The 17,554-nt window shown below is 44.1% G+C and overlaps 1 protein-coding gene and 1 long non-coding RNA gene across 13 annotated transcripts in view; one reads left to right on the plus strand and one right to left on the minus strand.

The window, feature by feature from the left end:
• Positions 1–7,714, minus strand: part of KMT2C (lysine methyltransferase 2C) — a 346,573-nt gene extending 338,859 nt beyond the window's left edge. For all 9 annotated transcript variants that reach the window (XM_039527507.1, XM_039527506.1, XM_039527503.1 and 6 more), the window contains exons 1-2: positions 7,566–7,714; positions 6,184–6,275 (exon numbers count right to left, since the gene is read on the minus strand). The gene's annotated coding sequence lies outside the window, so the exon portion shown is untranslated. The remainder of the gene's footprint in view (positions 1–6,183; positions 6,276–7,565) is intronic.
• The window catches only part of LOC120399326, a 39,522-nt gene that overhangs the window by 11,827 nt on the left and 10,141 nt on the right, over positions 1–17,554 (plus strand). For 2 of the 4 annotated variants that reach the window (XR_005595092.1, XR_005595091.1), the window contains exons 1-4: positions 7,796–8,929; positions 9,994–10,091; positions 10,600–10,731; positions 12,288–12,413. This is a non-coding gene — a long non-coding RNA (uncharacterized LOC120399326). Of the gene's footprint in view, positions 1–7,795; positions 8,930–9,993; positions 10,092–10,599; positions 10,742–12,287; positions 12,414–17,554 lie in introns of those variants that run through there. The other 2 variants (XR_005595093.1, XR_005595094.1) reach the window with 2 other exon arrangements.

Consider the following 17,554-nt stretch of genomic DNA (forward strand, 5'->3'; position numbering starts at 1 on the left):
AAACCACTGAAGTGGCTTATAGATTTTTGGAACAAGTAGGTGAAGCCACTCTAAGGAGATGGAAGGGAAGGGATTCCTTATATGAGCGTTAGGAGATATTTGTATGTTAATGAGACTTTATTAAACAAGATCCCACAAGAGGAGGCTAAGCTTTGGAAAAGTAGTTGTTTCCCCACAAAGGACACTGACATATGGCTTCCCCCAGTTGCCAGAGAGGGAAACTACCCTCTTGACTCCTTTATAAACTGACTCTGGCTTCTGCTGTCAAGGACACCATGAAAGACCCAGGTTGAAATCCTGACTCCACTGAAGTAAAAAAGAATTTTGCCATTTACTTCAATCGATCCAAGATTTTACTTTTACAAATTGCAACCCTTATACAGTATCACTGTGCTGCTAGGCTGACACTGGCAGAAGATGAATACGGAACAATCTATATAATAAGATTCCAGGAATGTCACTCTGAAGCCTAAGATGTCAGAGTCAGTGTAAAGCAATAGAAACAGCTACAAGCATGGTTGAGAGCTCTTTTTGTTCAGAATATCAGCATGTTCAATCATCACTGGGATTCATGATCTGTCACCAGCCAGTTTAAAGTTTTCAGCCAGTTTTGGGTTTTTTTAAACACACATGGCTTTACAAATTACAGCCATGTGACAGCATAGGTTTTCAGCTACTAGTATTTCCTATCATGAGTAAGGAATAGATTTAAAGAGAATAGATTTTATGTTAACTCACTTTGAACCATATGAACCTAACTCAGGCTTTGTGGATCACAGCAATGATCCTGTGATTTTCTAGGCCCCTAAAAGTTAGGTGCAACGCTACTGAATGTTACAGTACCTGAGCCCCTTTGGGTATGTCTACACTGCAGTTAGACACCCACAGCTAGCCCATGCCAGCTGATTCAGGATTCAGGACCGCCCAGAGGATTCAGGAGGCCTGGGGTCTGCCCCCCGCTGCCAAATTGCCGCCGAAGATGCAGCACTTCGGCGGCAGGTCCCGGGGCGGAAGGACCCCCGCTGCCGAATTGCTGCCGAAGAGCTGGAGCGGAAGAAGCTCCGGGGGCTTCTCCCTCAGCCGGTCCCCCTGCTCCCTGCTACAAGCTAGAGGGGAGCCTCTGCAGCCCCTGCTGAGTGGGAGGGTTGGGGGAACGCGGGGCCTAGCCGTGTCAGGTGGCCTGGCTGGAGGAGGAGTGGGAGAGAAACAACAAACAAATGTGACAGTGAGTTTTCCCTTTCCAAGCTTTTATTAGCGTTGAGTTTGAACTTTTTGTTATGCAGCCAAAAGAGGTGATAGTAAGCTGTAACATTCAGTAGCGTTGCACCTAACTTTTAGGGGCCTAGAAAATCACAGGATCATTGCTGTGATCCACAAAGCCTGAGTTAGGTACCTTGGCTCTCCATACAAAAAATGGGGAGAGACAAGTGCCTTAGAATGGGATCTACAAAAGCCAGTAATGCTAGGCAGAGAGCCACCTAAGTTAGGCCATGGGAGATGGTGATGCAGGGGCCTTGTCGCTCTCAGAGTTATGTGCTAAGTCTGGACTGTAGGAAGGCAGCTATATGTGCTTAGTGATCCACAACCAGGAACATACTGCCTAGAGTCAGCCAGATTAGGCAATTAAGCTACTTCTGGCAGGAACAAGGTAAGTGTCTGTCTTGCTCAGGGCCGGCTCCAGCTTTTTTGCCGTCCCAAGCGCCGAAAAAAATAAAAGAAAAAAAAAGATAAAGCCGCTATCGGTGGCACTTCGGCGGCTGTTCTACCGTGCCGCTTCATTCTTCGGCAGCAATTCGGCAGCTGGTCCTTCTGTCCAAGAGGGACTGAGACACCCGCCACCAAATAGCCGCCGAAGACCCAGACGTGCCGCCGCTTTCCATTGGCCGCCCCAAGCACCTGCTTCCTTCGCTGGTGCCTGGAGCTGGCCCTGGTCTTGCTCTGCACAGAATGGCTGGAGGAGGCAGCAATACCCACTTTATTACTATTAGCCAAGTGGCTAGAGCACTCACCTAGGACATGGGAGTCTGAGTCCCAAGTTCAATTCACCCCATCTGCCAGAATGGGGAGAGGATTTGAACAGGACCCTCCCACCTCTTAGGAGAGTGCTCTAACCACTGGATTAATAGTTATCTATGACTTTGGAGCATAATCCATTTTGAAGATGACAATTAGGGCAAGCTATGAGAACCCTCTGGGAGCTTCAGATGTGGAATGCAGTGGCCTTTTGAATAGATTTGGTCAGTGCTAGCATATATCACCTGAGCTCCTTCTCCTATACTGACTACCTCTTCAGTGTTGGGTTTTACAGTAAAACTTCAAAGTTACAAAATACGTCAGGAATGGAGGCTGTTTATAATGCTGAAATTTTCATAACTCTGAACAAAAAGTTATGGTTGTTCTTTCAAAAGTTTAGACCTGAACCCTGACTTAATACAGCTTTGAAACTTTACTATGCAAAAGAAAATGATGCTTTTAACCATTGTAATTTAAATGAAACAAGCACAGAAACAGTTTCCTTACTTTGTCAAATCTTTTTTTAAACTTTCCCTTTTTTTAGTAGTTTACATTTAACACTGTACTGTATTTGTGCTATTTTTTTTTTTTGGGTGGGGGTGTCTCCGCTGCTGCCTGATCATGTACTTCCAATTCCAATGAGGTGTGTGGCTGACCGGTCAGTTCGTAACTCTGGTGTTCATAACTCTGAGGTTCTATTGTAGTTACATTTAACTATAAAGCCTTACATGGTCTGGAAATCAGTTATTAAGGACTCTGCCTCCTAAGTCCTTTGGGGTATCTTGGCTGTTAGTGTCTGTAACTTGGCTTTCCAAGACTGACAACAGAGCATTTTCACTTTATCCATGACTATCCAGCAGATCCTGAATATGGAAAGCTTCAGATCATATTGCAAGAGTTTTTAGTTCGGTCAGGATTGTGAAGGAGTGTACTACCCCTTTAAGAGAGAGGCTGAAGGCTCCAGCCTGAGGATGATGAAGGAAACTTTGACCTGGGGCTGAGGTATTTAAATAGGAAGCTGAGTTAGAAGAGGGAGAAGAGGTTATGCAGGTTGCTGTGTGTGGTGGCTTGCCTTTCAGACTTCAGGAAACCAGCCTAACCTGACTGAGCTCTAAGTTTGGAAGCTTTGATCCAGGGTCCTAATTAAATGTTTATTGTAATTACTGCAGTTCTGAAACCTTATTAAAGAGGACGTTCTATTGGTTAGTGAGTGCTGGCTTTTTCTTGTCCTGGGATGTTAAGGTGAACCTATTGCTACCCCAGTTGGAGGAAATTAAGGTGAGTCACAGCTATAGGGCTCCACCAGGCTGCAAGGGAGTGTGTAGAAATGGTCTATGCCTTTACAAGACCATTTTATTTCTGTTGCTATTTTTACTATTTCAGTATTTATCCAGGGGCTGGGGGAAGAAACAGGGAAAAATGACTCTTTAGTCCAGTGGTTCCAATACCCACCTGAGAAGTGGGAGACAGATGATTCAGTCCCCCTGCTCTAATCACTTTCATTATCTGTCTACAGTGGAACAGCTTCTTCAGGGGAGACTGAACATCCCACGCAGATTACAAAATTTGGCTTCTGTTCTAGCCAAGAGATTTGGGGAAAATGGGAACATTATTGCACCGCAATAATAAAGGTTGCACAGTGGCAGACACTTTGTGTAGTTTGCAGGAAATATTTGAAATTGGGTGATGAGAATGGGAAGATTATATTCTGGCCTTGGATCAGGCCAAAGCGTTAGCTAAATGAACCCACTTTACTTATGGTTAGTTCTGTCTCAATTTGGTGGTCTGGTGTCCACAATTCAAGAAGGAGGTTGATAAGTTAGAGAGGGTTCAGAGAAGAGTCACGAGACTGATTTAAAGGATTGGAATAATGTGCCTTATTGTGATAGAAGATTGTATTTAGCTTAACAAAGAGAAAGCTAAAAGACTATTTTATTAATCTTGGGGAACAAATATTCAGTAATGAGCTCTTTTCTCTAGCAGAGAAAGGTATAACACGATCTAATGGCTGGAAGTTTACACTGGAAACAAGGCATACATTTTTAACAGAGCGAGTAATTAACCACTGGAACAACTTACTAAGGGTTGTGGCAGATGCTACATCACTACCAATGTTTTAAAATCAAAATTGGATGTTTTTCTAAAAGTTATGCTCCACGAATGATTTTGGGGAAGTTCTACAGCCTGTGTCATACAAGATATCAGACTAGATGATCCCACTGATTCCTCTGGCCTTGGCATTTATGAATCTATTAATATGGTACTTCTCTATAGTTCAAGTGGTTGTGGCTCTTGTACATTCATGCACTATGAATCACTTTAGTAAAATGGGTGGAGGGGAGAAGCTATAATGTCCTTTGAATCCATTGTTGTATTGTTTTTCTTTCAACCCTTTACTGTGGGTAGTGGCAACAGAAGATTTTGAAGTTTAAATTGGGGGTGGGGGGGTGGAGAAATTTCATTGTCAGTGAAAATTTTTACCTATGCAGATGATGTTGGGGCTGGTGGGCGGTACAGAAGATAGGTGTGAACTGCACTCATATGCTTCATAGTGATATTAGTGTGATATGATTATATCATAATTATGATGTATTTTATGGAAGATAAGGCATATAAAATGTCATTGGAAAGGTTATGATTTGCTAAATATGATTATAAGAATGGCCCTAATGTGTCAGACCAAAGGTCCATCTAGCCCAGTTTCCTGTCTTCCGACAGTGACCAATGCCAGGTGCCATAGAGGGAATGAACAGAACAGGTTATCATCAAGTGATCCATCCCCTGTTGCTCATTCTCAACTTCTGGCAAACAGATGGGAGACCTGCTTCTCGTAAGGCCTATTGTTATCCTATTATCCTGTTTGTATGCAGGTATCATTTTTGTATCTGAAGTTATGAATATTGACTATATCTATTTCACATGTAGCTGTTCCTGGGCAATGCCCATTAGGCAAAATGCTCTCAGTCTAGATAAGTGGCTGGGAAGGGCCCATTCAGGTTAATGAGCCATTAGGAAGAAACAATAGGCCTTAGGAGAAGTGTATTTCCCTCCTGGTGAGCCTTCCTGTGAATGTTCCAAACAGCCAGTGGGGATGGTTGCTGCGACTCTATAGGGACATGTGAACAGGTCACCTGGTGCTGGACTCCATCATGGGATGTCAGTATTTTTCCACTGACTGGTATGGGAACCAATCTTTGAAATAAAGAGTTCTCCCCATATGCAAAAGCTATATAAGGCAGGGAAGTGACATCATCTTGGTTCTTCACTGACTCACACCTAAGAAGGCTCCTGGAAACACCTGAGGAACAAAGACTGAACTGGGGGAAGTGCTGGACCCAGGCTAAAGGGATTTTTAGCCTGTGAATGGAACACCCGTGGATTCCAAACTGTAAGCAAGTGCCGCTTGCCCCTTAAGACTCTATAGCCGGCTTGCATCATTACTTAGGATGAGACTCTGCTATTCATATCATAGCTATTTAGTATATTAAGCTTAGATAACGTTTTTTTGTTTGCTGGGTAATCTGCTTTGATCTGTTTGCTATCACTTAACCTATCTTTTGTATTTAACACATTTGTTTTTTGCTTTATCTAAACTAGTGTGTGGAAATCATAACTCAAGGGCAGAAAGCTGTTTCATATTCCTCTCCACATTGAGGGAGGGGGTGAATCTTATGAGTTTGCTGTACAGTTCTCTGTGCAGCCCAAGACAATATAATTTTGAGTTTACACTCCAGAGGGGGTGAGTGCCTGAGGAGCTGGGAGGTACGCTAGCTGGAGCCTTCCCATGCAAGGGCTGATCATAGAGTCTGCTTGCATGTAACTGCAGCTGGATGTATCCCTAACTGTAGGTATTCTGGTGACAGTGCAGGCTTGAGAGGGCTTTTCCGCTTGTCACAGCTGTACAGTGTAAAAGGGAGCCCAGGCTGGTGGGTTAGGGGGGCTCAGTGGTACCCTAGTTACAGGTGGTATCCCGGAAGGAACCCATCACAATAGATTCATCTTGTTTTGTCACTTTATCTAATTTTGATACTTTATACTGTAGCCAGAGCAGTGATTAACATGAAGAGCAAGGCTTTGTTGTCGGGGGATATGGGGTTGCTCTCCTCCTCTTCCCAAGGAGTTGTAAATTGTGACAAACTCTCTCTGGGTTATAGATATTTAGGGACTCACCTTTGTCATGATTCAGTGGTCAAGTTGAACTGGGAGATGCAGTTTGCCTCCTGCCAAGTTCAGGTAATGAGGTAGGAAGAGATGGACCTTGACTGGGCAGAAAAGGTGATGTTGTTAAAAAAAATCCTGTTATCCCTTTGCTTTTATGTTGCGTATCTGTGCTCTTACATACAACATGCTTTAAGATGCCTTTCCCCTTGGCAAATTCAGGCAACAGCATTCCAGCACAGTGGATCACAGTTTAAGAGAGCCCTATACCAGAGGGAGTGTAAGGAATCTGTTTCGTAACAACATTTAGCAGTACTGAATTGTTCAGAAAATTTTCTTAGGGTGCATTGATGTAACTTGGAAACAAGTGTTCCCTTCAAGTCCAGGAATATATGGTGATAGGTATTTCATGGTAAATTGTGTGCTAGAGGTAATCTACGAGGAATGCATAAAGGTTGTTCTTGGGAAGCGTGCCCTGAATCAGAGGGAGACAAAGGAACACTCTATTATTCTGCTCCTTTAACGTATATATTTGGGATTTGTTAACTTCAAAACTGAGAGTTTTTTGCTATTTCATGGCCAAACTAATGGACAACTGGCTTTTGCATCTTTTCAGGCACCAGAGGACTCAAAGGCTGCCTCGATAAGGAAGGATGCATGTGTTCTTTGAAACTCTGGCAGTTGTTAATGCAATGGTTTTTTGTTACCTCTGCCAGAACTGCTGTTTGACCTGTCTTCAGGCACAGAACAATACACCTGAAACTCTAGTTCACGCTACTTATGCAGTTATTCAGTTGCTGGCAATAGTGGAGAAAAAACAAATGAGTTGGGCAGGATGGTGTACGGCATGGGGGCCTTGATACCAGATTGATCTTCTAGCTTTCAGGACAGAGTCTGGGATTGGGAGGGTTTGGATGGTATCTTTTTGTATCTGTGTTTTGTTTTGATTGTGTCTGTAATAGCTGGTTTTAGTTTTGAAGTTTTTATTTAAAAAAACAGAGAGAGCTCTACATCTGTTCAATGCTAGTTGCTTTTAAATTCTCTTCCCCTCCTTTCTAATCCTTCCCAACCTCATGTTAGCTCTGTTTTGAACCTGCATTGCTTTAAATGTCCAACAAGCACATCCTTGTATTTTAAAATGAGCTGCCCATCACTGCTACCTTTTTGAGATCTCTTTTGGCTTGTTGCCAAATCCTGGGCTGTTGCCTGACTCCAAGTGAGTGAGGATTACAAGATTTGGACTACGGGGGCTCATCTTGCTTCCATTGTAGCTAATGGCAAAACTCCCATTGATTTTAATGGGAGGAGAATTCCCCCTCTCCCCTTTTTTTGGTTAAATGATGGGAGAAACAAGAAGTGCTTGAAGTACAACTCAGGATGTCCACTCTGCTCACAATCATTGGTTTGATCTTGAATCCCCATTGCATGTTAATTAGTGCTGCTGAGAGGGGAGGTAATGGTGCTAGCACCAAGTACCAACTGCCATGGTCTCTACACATTTGTTTGGCCTCTTCTCCTCTCTCCTACTGCCTGCTCAACAACTGCTGCTCACAACTGTCATTCCCAACTGCCACGGAACTCTCACCTCAACCTTCCATCAGCCAAAACTTCTGGGCCAAATTCATCTGCAGTATAATAGCACTGACTTGAGCTAATGCGGTCCTTCAATGTGTGCCCTGGACTTGAGTGAAATTGCACAGGAAATGAATTTAGCCCTCTGTCTGCAGTGTGAAAAGCAACAAAAAGAGGAAGTGCCTCAACCCACTCTAGCTCAGATTTTCATAGTTGATTGCAGGATTGGGCCTCGTATATGTAGTCTATTACAGTAGCATTTAGCAGGAAACACCTGATTCTCAGATATTTTCTATATAATCACTGAGAAACAGAATAAAGTAACACTTTTTAAACTTCATCAGTCAAGGGGGGGGGGAATTCTTCAGTTGAAATTTGGCAGCTACAATCCTAGTGGATTTTTTTTTTTAATGTAATGACACCTGTACTATGTCTATTGTGGTTTATATTTCTATTGATGATGATATTTAGCACTTATACAGCATTTTACAGCTTCAGTGCACTGTGCAAACTAAGTGCAGTAATTAATCTGATGTAGTCTAGCACAATATGTACAGTTCATCTGGCACTATGTAATTTTTTTAAATAGACATGACATGTAGGTTTGTACTAGTACCTGTTACATTCATCCAGATGCTGAATACCAGGCTCGGCTAATACAGCCAGAGGTGATACCACACAAGTGAAGAACACTTTACTAACCTTTAAATTGAATCTTGATTCATTTTTCATTCCTCCTTTTTTTATTCTATCCATCCATCTTCCACATCATTCTCTCCTCTGATTTCCAACCACCTTCTGCACTATTTTTTCAGTACTCTATACACTGTTCTCTTTCTGCACTCTCCTCCCCATCTTTTTCCCATTTCCTCAGCCTCCTACCTCCCTTCTTGTCACATCCATTCCTTTCTGCAGGTTTCCTCCACGTTGCTCACACTTTTTTCCCCTTCACCTTCCTCAGGTCCTCACATCTTGGGCAGCAAGAATTTAGGCAGTGGTTGGCTTGGGGAGTGTGCAGGGTTAGAGCCAGGATACAAGAGAGCTCCACCATCAAGAGGAAGCACTTAAATGCAGGTCACTGTCCCTCTCTCCTTAATGGAGAAACTGGGAACAACACCTTAGCTAATCTGTAACCATTGAATATTATTTTATTGGAAGAGATACTAGAATAGAATTAGGTTTACAGGTATGTGCTGTTTGACAAAATGTCTTTTTTGACCTTTAATGTTCTGTGTTCCTCCTAATATACAACTGATGTTTGTATGTGCACATCAAAGTTAGTAATGTGAACGAATAAGATAAATGAGCTTTTATGTATTCACACACATAGGAAAGTGTTTTCGGTTCTCTTGAACAGAAGTTCTAGTTTTCTGTATACTGACTTTTATGATGATGCAACTTGATTTGCGTTGGAGCCTTTGCTGACTCTTCATGGGTAACATTAGTCTGTTCTCACAATGAAAAATATTTGAAGAAGAGTTTCTCATTTTGTGCAGTAGCTGTGGTTCATCAGGATGTGTGTCCCTATGAGTGCTCCACTTCAGGTGTGCATGCATCTCGAGCCCTTGGTTGGAGATTTTCAGTTAACAGTGGCCATTTGGCTCATGCATGCGCCCTATGCGTCTTCATCCCAGATACCAAGGCTATATTGGGGTGCATGGGCAAATGGTCTCCAGTTCATTCTCCATCCAAACATCTCCTAAGGAACAGGCTGAAGCAAAGGGGAAGGAGGGTAGATAGTGGAGAACACATAGGAACACACATCTCAAAGAACTGCCATCACCACACCCATGAGTAACCTCTTCTTGAGTAGAGTCCCTGTGGGTGCTCCACTTCAGGTGACTTCTGAGCAGTATCCCCTGATGGAGAAGGATGCTTCAGAATAGAGTGCAGAACTGAAGATAGTATTGCAGAAACAAATGCCATATTAAATCTGACAGCATGGATCAGGGTGTAATGTTTTGAAAACACATGTATTGAAGCCCATGTAGCAGTCCTGCGTATTCTAGATACCGGTACATTCTTCAGTAAAGCCATAGATGTTGCCTGTGATCTGGCTGAATATGCTATTACCTTTTTTGGGGGGGAGGGTGATCATATCTGGATGTCTTATCACTTACCACCTCAATAGTCTCTGAGTAGAGATTGAGGACCCCATAAATCTGTCTGCCAAGAAAATGAAGAGCCTAGCTGATTTCTTAGAGAGGGCCAAGCAATTTAAGTAAAAGCCAATGTCTTTCTAACATCCAGGGTACGTAAACAGGATTCCTGCAGAGAACTGTGTGGCTTCAGGAAAAACAGTGGTAGATGACTGGATTGATTAAGATGGAACTCTGATAGGACCATAGGTAAGCAGTTAGGGTGTGGATGTAAAGAGACCTTGTCCTTAAAGGATACTGTAAAGGGTTCAAAGGTCCAATCTCCCTGCTCCTACAGGCTGATGTGGTAAAAGTCTGTCTTCATAGATAAAGGCAACTGAGAACAGGTTGCCATTGGCTTAAATAGAGGTCTTGTAAGGTAATTGAGACCAGGATGAGGTCCCAGGTTGGGATGGTTTATAATCTGTGGGTAGAGATTCTCCAAACTGTGACTATACCTAGATGATACAGGATGAGCAAGTGTGGAGAATCCTCCGACCAGAGGATGATATTGCAGCGAAATGGACCTTAGCTGAATTAAATGATCACCTTGATTTCTTAAGATCCAATAGATAATCCAGGATGACTAAAAGTGGCATTTAATCAGGCAGGTAGCAGCAATGTCAACAGCAATAGAAGAATCTCTTCCATTTCTGCAGGTAAGTAGTGTGGGTTGATCTTCCCCCTATTCAGTAACACCTGTTGTATTTCCTTACAGCAGGAGGACTCTAACCCCATGAATCATCACAAAGCCATTCTCTGAGGTGGAGAACTGCTAGGTTGGGATGAAGCATGTGCTGAAAATGAGGAATGATTGGGAGCCTGAACTGCAGTTGGACACATAAGTGAAGTAAATAAGGGTATCTTGGTCAGATCAGCTCTATAAAGATAACTCTGTCTCTTTCCTGTGTGATCTTGTTCATCACTCTTAGCATCAATGACATTGGAGAAAATGCATAGAACAGATCCTTCTTCCAAGATAGAAAAAAGGTATCTCCCAAGTAGTGGTGCACCAGACCCCCTCTTGAGCAGAGAAGAGGACACTTCCTGTTCCTGGTGGGGGAGAAGAGATCCATCTCTGGCAGTCTTCCTTTTAGGAGTATGCTATGGAGAACTTGGGTGTCTAGCTACCATTCATAATCCTCTGAGAAGTGTCTGCTGAGGACATCAGCTGTGGTGCACCATTGAAACTTGAATCTGATGAGCTATACACCAGTTCCATAATTTAATGGTATCAGCACGTAGGGAGGGAGACCTTGTTCCTCCCTGCTTCTTGATGTAGAACATGCAGGATACAGTGTCCATCATGTCCCTGAATTGCCCCTGATGGGGAGTAGGAAATGAAGGCAAGTATTCCTGACAGGCCTGAGCTCCAACAGATTGATGTGGAGACTGGCTTCTTGAGTTGTCCATCTGCCCTGAGTTGTGAGGGTATTGAGGTGGGCTTCACATGCCAACAATAATACATCTGTTAAAACAACAAAGAGTCCTTGTGGCACCTTAGAGACTAACAAATTGATTTGGGCATAAGTTTTTGCGGGCTAGAACCCACTTCATCAGATGCATGGAGTGAAAAAATACAGGAGCAGATATAAATACATGAAAGGATGGGGGTGCTTTACCAAGTGTGAGGTCAGTCTAATGAGATAAATCAATTAACAGCAGGATACCAAGGGAGGAAAAATAACTATTGAAGTGGTAAGAGAGTGGCCCATTACAGAAAGTTGACAAGAAGGTGTGAGTAACAGTAGGGAGAAATTAGTGTTAGGGAAATTAGGTTTAGGTTTTGTAATGACCCAACCACTCTCAGTCTTTATTCAGGCCTAATCTGATGGTATCCAGTTTGCAAATTAATTCCAGTTCTGCAGCTTCACGTTGGAGTCTGTTTTTGAAGGTTTTTTTGGTTGAAGAATTGCCACTTATAGGTCTGTTATTGAGTGACCAGAGATTGAAGAGTTCTCCTACTGGTTTTTGAATGTTATGATTCCTGAAAGTCACTGATGAGATGCAGTGACAGAAAGGAATGCCTGCACAGATGTTGAGGTGATCCTTCCACCAGTCTGAGTTCCTTACTTGCAGAGGAACTGTCATCTGTCCGTGCAACGTGTGTCTGACTGGAGAATAGGTCTTTTTGAGACAACCCTGGAAGCAGTGGAGATGTAGCCTTGTGTGATTGGTTACAAAGGTGCAAGCTGCCATGTCTTCAGCTCCTGGGACACAATTCCTTACTGTGGTTTGAGGGATCCCCTGAATTGCCCATAGCAGACCTGACAAGGTTACGAATCTGTCTAAGGGAAGGTAGGCTGTCACTATCAACAAATCCAAATATGCCCCTATAAACATTATTTTCTGCACAGAGTTAATGTGGACTCTTTTTTTTTTTTAAATATATATATTCATATTCAGCTGCAGACGCAACTCCTGGAAAAGACCAAGGGCCATCTGGGTAGATGATAGAACTGCTTCGTAGAAATAGCCCTTGAGTAGTCAGTTGCTGAGATATGGGAAGACTAGGATTGCTTCTTCTTGGAGGTAAGGAGTCACTACTGCCAGGATTTTTGAGAACACCCTTAGGGCTGGGGAAAGGCTTTAGGGAAGCACTCTGTATTAGAAATCTTGGCCTATAGTGAAGTGTAGGTATTTCCTGTGTGATGGGTGTATTGTTGTATGGAAATAGCCATCTTGTAGGTCCAGGGTCAAAATCCAATCCCCTTTTTCTAGTGAAGGAATTATAGCTACCAGAGTCAGCATCCTGAACTTTAGAGACTTTACACACTTGTTCAGAAGTCTTAGATCAGAGATGTTCACTCTGTCCTGGTTTGGACCAAGGAAATACTTTGGGTAAAACCCCTTGCCCATCTGAGGACAAGAAACTGACTCTATTGCTCCTAGTCAAAGGAGAGAGTTCACTTGCCTCAATAGAAGGTCATGAAAAGGGATCCCTGATGAGGGGTGGGGAAGAAGTGTGGAAGGGGAGGGAGCATGGGTGCTGGAACTAGAGATGTTGGCTTGAAGTAGTAGTAACAACCCAAAGCCTTCAGCATCCCCACTATAAAAATTGCGCCAGCACCACTCGGAGGGAGTGATGTAAAATGGATGATATAGCCCTCTGATATGACCTCTGTGAAGCATGTAATTTGCTTCCAAGCATGTTGGAAATAGGCAAGGTGGTCTCCAACTGCAGGAGGTGGGTTAATGGGCATAGCTGTAAGTCCAGAGGTGTCAGAGGATTCGAACCTTCAGTCAGTCCATCAAAACTGTTGCTTTGAAGATGGCTGGGTGGCTATGGAGGGCATTTGAGTGGCCCTCTTTCTATAAAATGTCTTTCTGCAGGGTTTCAATGGATCTGAGGAACCCAGAAAACTGAGCAGGATGCTATCTCTTGCCAGTTTGTGACTGTAACGGGTCGGACTCACCCCCACAGCGCCTCCTGCTGGTGACTCCGGGAATTAGCTCAGTCCAGCGTTCGGAGCGCCCTCTGCAGGCCGGTGATCCGCCTGTTCGTAGGCCCCCATGTCCCTCCCTGGACCCGGTGCCCTTTTACATGGGGCACTGCCCCCTAGCAGTAACCCCTTTCTCTCTGGGTCTCCCTTTCTGTCTCAGGGAACCCCCACCCTCTATCCCCACTTTGCCTCAGTATTTGGCTACTGCCAGTCATTGTCTAGCCCCACACTCTGGGACAGACTGCAGTATCAGCCTACTCATCACAGGCAAAGTTGGGTTTGGACCTGCTGCCTTGGCCTACCCCTAGGTTGCCCTCTGCAACCCCCAGTACCTGTTGGCCCACTGTTAGGCCACAGCCTGGGGCTTTCTAGGCTGGAGCTCCCCAGCTCCTCAGCCTTCCCCAGCCCTGCTTCACTCAAGTACCTGGTCTCTATTTCCCAGCAGCTAGGCCCATCTCTCTCTATAGCCAGAGAGAGACTGTCTGGCTCCTGGCTTCCCTGCCTTCTTATAAGGCCCTGTTGCTCTGTTTGGGGCATGGCCCCCAGCTGCAGCCACTTCCCCAATCAGCCTAGCCTGAAGGCTGTCTTCTCAAGCCCTGCCAGGCCACTTTTTAACCCCCTTCGGGCAGGAGCAGGGTCCACCCTGCTACAGTGACCTAATAAACCTTTTATTTGTAGGTGTAGATATGCCCAGGGATTGTAAAGTAGCCCTGGAGTCCTTTTAGATAATGCAATGACTCATCCTGTGGTTTCCAAGAATAGTTAACAACCATAATGTTCTGTACTTCTCCGGGAAAGCCCAAGAGATAGAGCCAGGATGCCCTGTGCATAACCACCGCTGTGGAGATGGACTTGGTATGCTGTGGACACTGCTCTAAGGATGCTTGAGGAGAAATTCTGGCTACCATTTGGCCCTCTGAGACAGTGGTCTGGAATTGCTCCCCATGTTCTTGTGGCAGATGTTCAATAAAAGCTGTGAATCTGTTATAATTTTACAAATTATATTTGGTCATGACCACCTGATAATTCACAATCCTGAATTGAGGAGTTGCTAATGAATAGGTCTTTCGTCCAAAAGATATCCAGCCTTTTCTATCCCTTTTCATATGGGGCAGACTTAGAAGTGCTGCTTACCCTGCTCATTTACCACATCCACTATCAGGGAGTTAGGTGGAGGGTGGGAGAACAAGTAGTACAAATCCTTAGAGAGGACATAATACTACTTATCTCCCACACTGTCTTAGCCAGATCTAGGAGCACCTCACTGATGGGTAATGCCACCCTGGAGGGTGTTGCTGACTACAAGATATCCAACAGTCTGTGCTGTGAACCCTTGACATCCTCAAGAAGAATTTGAAGAGAGTGTCATCTACTCTCTTAATGAGATCTTGAAATTGCCAAAAGTAATTGGCTATGGATGGTGGTGGAGGCCTCTTTATCTGCCCTGGCTTCCTACTCCTCAAACATCTCCTCCGCTGGGGATTGGCTGTACAACTCTAGCCTCCTTATGAGATGGTCTGTCAGTGGTCTGGCAAATTGTCATCAATAGGCAGTCTGGGGGTCCCAGTATAGCTATCTGGGAGGGTGGCAGGAGCAGCTTATACAGAAATGGGAGTGTCATGCAGGGTTGGGTTCACCGCCCTAGATAACGAATCCAATCTTTCCTATGACTTTCAAAGAATGGATTCCTGAAGGGATATATTGAAGACACCTGAACAGAAATAGAGGAGACCATCTGGAAGTCTCCTTCATCTCATTCAAAGTGGGAGCAGAAAATGGAGAGTCTTGTGGTACCAGAGGATAGTAGTATGGAGATCAGGGCCTCGGTACTGAGAGAAGCTCAGTACCCATGAGGAGCAGGGACTCCAGATACACTAAGGAGTTCTCGATAATGGATGAACTGAACTCCTGTGATACCAAGTAGGGGACCGGTAGTGATGCTGTGGCCACAGTTGCTGAAGCCAGTGGTACGGTTGATGGTGGGTGTACTGAAGTAGACACAGGGTATCTGATGCAGTTGCTTGCTCAGTGCTGGGTACAAATATCTGAGCTGAACTCGACCATGCCAATCCCAAGTGTCTAGGCTTGCCTTCCTTGCTGGTAGAAGGTACCAAGGCCCTATCAGAGCTGTGTGTCTCCTTCGTGCTCTGGGACTTCATTGCTCCATTTGTACTGGAGGAGGAGTCCTTCAACTTAACAGTACTGAGTCGAGAGTTCAAGGCTTAGGCAACTGTAGATCTAACTGGGGACCTGAATTTTTTCAGAGCTGATTCCTTAAGATGAGAGTCCACACTCCTCCTTTTTGGAAGCATTCCCTGAAGTCTCCAAAGTCTTCCCTTTCTTAGGGGAAGCCTGCACTGAGGTAGAAGGGGCACTGGATCTGTCTGGAGACAGATGTACAAGGGAAGGGGGAGGAGTCTCCTGACCTGACTCAGAAGCTGGCCTAAGCGAGTGTTCCATCATTAACAGTCTGAATTTAATCTCCCTGGTTTTTCTTTCTTGACAGAACAAGGAGCAATGGTCTCAAGTTGCAGTGGGGGACATTTAGGTTGGATATTAGGAGAAACTGTTTCACTAGGAGGGTGGTGAAGCACTGGAATGGGTTACCTAGGGAGGTGGTGGAATATCCATCCTTAGGTTTTTAAAGGTCGGCTTGACAAAGCCCTGGCTGGGATGATTTAGTTGGGGTTGGTCCTGCTTTGAGCAGGGGGTTGAACTAGATGACCTCCTGAGGTCTCTTCCAACCCTAACCTTCTATGATTCTATGGTACCCTGCAGTTGAGGGCCAGGTAGAAGTTGTACTTCTGAGAGATGTGGGACTCCTCCAGGCAAGGGGCATACAGAGTGGCTGTTGCTCACAGATATAGCCTCTCGGCAGGAGAGGCAATGTTTGAAACTTGGAAAGCCAGGAGTGCCCTGCTAGGGGAAAAAAAACCCCTCTCTCCCCAAGGAGAAAGAGAGAAGTAAAATAATCCTCCTACTATTTATCTAACAACTATACTAACAACTAACTATAAAAATGTTAACTATTATGGAAATATTAGAAAAGCTGAGGCATGCTCAAGGTGGACATGCCATTTCAGTCTCGGGCCAAGGTGGTTGAGAAGGAGCTGACAGCGGTCCACCCACACAGCCCTATATAGCCTTGGTATCCAGCATGGGGAGGCATAGGGCGCTTGCCCAGGCCAAACAGACTGCTAACTGAATCTCTGATCAAGGGCTCAAGAGGTACATGCACACCTGAAGTGGAGCAGTCCATAGGGATTCTACTTGAAGAAGAACTGGTATTTCCATATCCGATTCCAATTCCTCAGCAAAAATAGAGAAAAGAACAGAATTGCATGGACCCCTTAAAGTCTTACCAGAATACTATAGCTATACTCACAGTGGGCTCAATGCAGCTTTCACACTTACTTGAAAAGAATTCATTAAGCTGAAAAATCTGGTTTGAAACCTGTCTTCCTATAATGTCTTCCATAATTTGCTTCAAGGGACACATTTATAGTTATTCTCAGTCTTTTTTTTTGTAATAAGTCTAGTGCAAGATGAAGGGCTAGTTCACTGTTGTAAGACTTTAATGAATAGATGTTGGTTGCCTGCCACAGCCCAAATAATTTTTCAAGCATTTCTGCACAGTATAGCCTTTTCTGTATGGACTTTCCCAAGAATATGCAATAGCATGACAGCTGTAATCTCTGGAATCACAATGATGTAATTACCAGTTTTGTTTCAGGAGCTCCATCTCCAATGGACACAGCAGAAAATATTCCAATATTGTACTTTTCTAATCTTGAATTTTCTAAGGACTTGGAAATTCCAGCTACTTCTTTTTATTCATTTTCACTTTTCTGCAAGCTTGGAAGCACATGGATTGTGACAAGAAAAATTCTCTATCAAACAGCTTTGATACTCTATCACAGGGGTTGCCAGCCTGTGGCTCTGGAGCCACATGCAGCTCTTCAGAAGTTGGCCACCCCTGCTCTATCAGATGACCAGGACTCATGACACACTAATATTTTCAAAATGTGTCCTTAGCTTAGTTCTTCTCTAGGTAATTTTATGGTAGAGAACAGTGCCTAATTCATGTATCCCCCTTTACCCCTGTACTACTAGTGCAACGTAAGTAGACAATAGATGAGGGAAAAGACCAAGAGAAAAGGTAAGAGGTTTGCAAGTGTGACATTCCTAGGACTGCTGGAATGTTGGAAAAGAACATGGGTATTGACCTTT

The sequence above is a fragment of the Mauremys reevesii genome, linkage group 2 (genome assembly GCF_016161935.1).
Source record: "Mauremys reevesii isolate NIE-2019 linkage group 2, ASM1616193v1, whole genome shotgun sequence".
Lineage (NCBI taxonomy): Eukaryota > Metazoa > Chordata > Testudines > Geoemydidae > Mauremys > Mauremys reevesii.